The sequence below is a fragment of the Nanorana parkeri genome, unplaced genomic scaffold, assembly GCF_000935625.1.
Source record: "Nanorana parkeri isolate BGI_ZX_2015 unplaced genomic scaffold, ASM93562v1 scaffold63, whole genome shotgun sequence".
Lineage (NCBI taxonomy): Eukaryota > Metazoa > Chordata > Amphibia > Anura > Dicroglossidae > Nanorana > Nanorana parkeri.
In genome coordinates, this window is record NW_017306331.1 from 1,449,734 (window position 1) to 1,453,903 (window position 4,170).

Sequence of the window (4,170 nt, forward strand, 5' to 3'; positions counted from 1 at the left end):
TATATATATATATATATATATAAAAACATATATATATATATACACACACACACACACACACACACACACACACATTTAATGCAGCTAGTACAAATACCTGACATTAATTTATTCGATTCCTATAAGCCCCCTCATGTGGGTGGTATCAGTGTAGATTTGACTGCATTGCACAGTCAATCTCACACTGAAAATGTTTGCATATAGGAAGGGTACAGGGATGATATCATTAGTGTGCTGATGCCTCTTTACTGTCCAGGAATGGGCCGATGGAGGAGAGATGAAGAAAAAACGTATAGTACCATTACCATGATTTCAAGGAGGGGGGTGTAGAGGCTTTGAACTGTGCACACACACAAGGCTTATAAATATACGAGTAAGGTAAGACATATTTGTAGGGCCTGTAATGGAGATCCTGAGATATTTCCTTAAAATTCTGTTTTAAAGCGGTACTCTAGGCAAACAGCTTAAACAGGGACTTTACCCTTCTTTGAAACGACAACAATTACACCTTTAGAAAGGTTTAGTGATGACAATCTACAAAGAGATACTTATAGATAATTGCTGGCTTTGTATTCTTTGCATACCTAATTTTTCTTTTCCGCCCCATTCTTCTCACAGTGGCAGATTCATATATCTTCCTTTACTTCCTGGAACTCTGGCACATGTAACTAGGACATGTGACCATGCACATCATCTCAGGGGAGGAAAATGCCTTTCCATGAGATCTCGTGAGATTACAGATGAGATTTCCCAGCAACGCTCTGCTGATGTAATCTTCCCAGGATGCAATGCTTGGGCACAGATTACATCACTAATGCCCAAGAGGACCAGGAATTGGAAAAACAATATAAGAAAATTATGTTATATATACACGTTAATATGCAGCACAGTATCTGCACATACACGTTATATGTGAACTGTCTTACCAGTCAAAGGATTTGCAATGCTGTCCAGCCTTTTACGCAATTCATACACCTGTGCCAGACAGCACTGCCAGGAGGTTGACACCATTTTTTCTTTTAAAGAAATGCAGCGGTGTCACCACACCAAGGAGTCATCAACTCTGTTTACTAGCCTCCTGTTACATATGTACATGCAACACAACTTGACTGACCCCAGATTCTGCCCTCCCTCTCCCAGTCTGGGTGCTGCTGTGCTGATCCAGACAGATCCTGGTATGTTTGCTAGTTGAATGGAACACATAACAACAGCAAAGAATGCCGTTTCATATTTGCCTGGTATATACATTTTAAAAGAACCTGTTTCCCATACACAGAGAGGCCAACATTTTAAGGCGTGCAGTGATGTCATTAGAAGACTTGCTTAGCAGATGAATGTCTCTGAAGAAAAGCACACAGACAATAATGTGATATTTATGGCACGTGAGCTTAGGTAAGTGATGCCTTAACAAGTGACTTTCATGTGTGGCCAGGGGATACAGATTGGCCGACAGTTATTAAATCTTGCAGTTAATTCAGTTAATTGGCCCATTAGAGCCTGTGCTAGCTCAAGCTGCTTAGAACTGTGGGATTAGAAATAACACAGCCTCTGATTAGGCAGAAGAATCATGCAAAAGGGATGTGTTATTTCTTAGCTTTATCATGCTTATATATTTTGCCAGACTAATCTCTTGGTTTCTTAACCAGTTGGTCACTTGGTACTGCCTGAAGGTCTTTTAGTAGTTCAAGTTCTAGACCCAACATTTAAGAAACTGCATTTTACCAAAATGCGGTGCCTGCATTAGTGTCCATGCCTTTGTTCCTTTATTATCAGCTGGGGATCCAGCCAATAAACACATTTCCTGTTCCAGTGGGGCTACCCAAGAGATGCACAGACTTCAAGGAATGGAAAGGTAAATATTACAAATGATTAAAAATTGCTATTTTTCAGTATTAAACCAGAAGTAAGAAGTTTTCACTAGGTTTAACCATAATTTAACCCCTGGCCATCCCCTCCCACTGGCTCTTTACCTGGGTCTAATGTTGGGAGGGGAGACCTGATCATGTGACCACTGTGATCGACGGTCGCAGCAGTCACATGATCAGGAGCTCATCCCGCTGGCTCTCAATCATTTACGGTGACTGTGAGCTGTTCCAAAGTGTGTTAGGTTTGCGCAGTGAATGTGCTCTCAGCACACAACAGTGGAGCCCATGGGCACATAAATATGCAGCAGCCGTCATGAAGCGGTTAATATATAATACAGTGTGGTTGTATAGGCAAAAGACATTCAGTGCTCTCAGCGGATTGAGAAGGGTTAACATTTTGACCATGGAGGTGAATGACCCTAATTTGTGCCCATTGTGTCTCAAGGAAAGAAAGTGGAGGGAATTAATGCCAACAGGACATTTACACCAAAAAATTATAGGGGTTTCAATACTTCCTATCGAACACTAAAAATAATTGACTACACATACATTTTAATAGAGAGGTTAAAGAAAAACTCTGAAAAATGTTGTTAACCCTTCCAGTGTGGCTACCCAAGCACTGCTCATTTTCATTCAGGGGCTAAAATAAAAAAAGTTATACCTGATCCTCCTAGCCGGCAAGTTGTTGGATCAATCCTTCCAGCGTCTCTACCCCTCCGCTGCAGGGGTCTAAGATCCTCGGCCAGTCCTTTCAGCATCTCTACCCCTCCGCTACAGGGGTCTAAGGTCCCCGACCAGTCTTTTCAGCATCTGTACCCCTCCGCTGCAGGGGTCTAAGGTCCCCGACCAGTCCTTTCAGCGTCTCTACCCCTCCGCTACAGGGGTCTAAGGTCACCGACGAGTCCCATCAGCGCCTCTACCCCTCCGCTACAGGGGTCTAATGTCACCGACCAGTCCTTTCAGCATCTCTACCCCTCCGCTGCAGGGGTCTAAGATCCCCGACCAGTCCTTTCAGCGTCTCTAACCCTCCGCTACAGGGGTCTAAGGTCCCCAACCATTCCTTTCAGCGTCTCTACCCCTCCGCTGCAGGGGTCTAAGGTCCCCGACCAGTCCTTTCAGCGTCTCTACCCCTCCGCTGCAGGGGTCTAAGCTCCCCGACCAGTCCTTTCAGCATCTCTACCCCTCCACACAGTGTATAGGACGTGAGAAAGCCAAAAGGGGGACATACCATATGGGGAAAGAGGCTGGAGGGAGCGATGTGACAGCCGGCTGTCTCCGAGGATCGGGTGAGTATAACTTTTTTTATTTTAGTCCCTAGACAAAATAAAACAGTTAACTCTTGCAGTGCGGAGGTAGCTCACTGCAAGGGTTAATAACTGTTTTCCCAGGAGTTGTTCTTTAAAAAAAAACTCCCTTACCTTACCACTGCCCCGTGTAATTCATACCAAACAATGAATTGTGTTTGTAGGACATGTCGAATGTTTCAATACTCATTGTCATGAAATCTCAGCTTTGTAAATAAAGATTAATGCTAGAATCATTACAAGAATTAATTACAGGGCTCTTTAATTACAGGGCTTATAACCATGTTCTGTTCACAGTGACAGTTTTCTCTGGAGAACCTAATTACATTTCCATCAGCATGATTATAAGCCTACGTATCCAGGGGGGTGTGCACACAAAGATGGCTGCCGGGCATTAAAGGGAATGTTCTATGATGTTATAATGAAGCGTGCATTGTTCCTTTTCAGCATGAGTTCCCTTTACTTATTGGATGTGGATTATATGGCAGAGATCTGCAGAACTGTGTACTGAAGCAGTGTATAGTTACATAGCTTTTAATAAAGTGAATTATTAATGAAGGTCATGTTCGGGGCAACTATTGCTAACACAACAGAAATTCGGGATCTGTGCATAAATGATATGGCGAGCTGCCAAGCTCAGGTGTAACTACAGAGGGGGCTATTGCTACTGGGTCTGTGAGGTAATGGGGTACAAGCCGTCTCCTCCTCCTATTTACTTACAGCTACATGTCATTGTTAAATTCGGCATAAAACAAAGGAGGACATCTTATTTTCTTCATATTACCTGCATGCCATGTTATTAAACTCTAAAAAAATTGTAAGTTTGTTATATGAGATACAAGGAAATCCCTAGAAGCACAGTCTGATCCCTATTTCTAAAACAGTCTGGCAGCAGAACATTGAGGTGGATTCTCCTCCTGTAGTGACTCGCCTAAAGTGTATGTGAACCCTAACAATAAACTGCTCCAATTTGGTCTGTTAAATATATATTTAAGAGAGTT

At 42.9% G+C, this 4,170-nt stretch overlaps 1 protein-coding gene across 1 annotated transcript in view; it reads right to left on the reverse strand.

Annotated features, from left to right (window-relative positions):
* PRKCE (protein kinase C epsilon) overlaps window positions 1-4,170 on the reverse strand; it is a 306,814-nt gene that overhangs the window by 70,188 nt on the left and 232,456 nt on the right. The window lies entirely within an intron of this gene.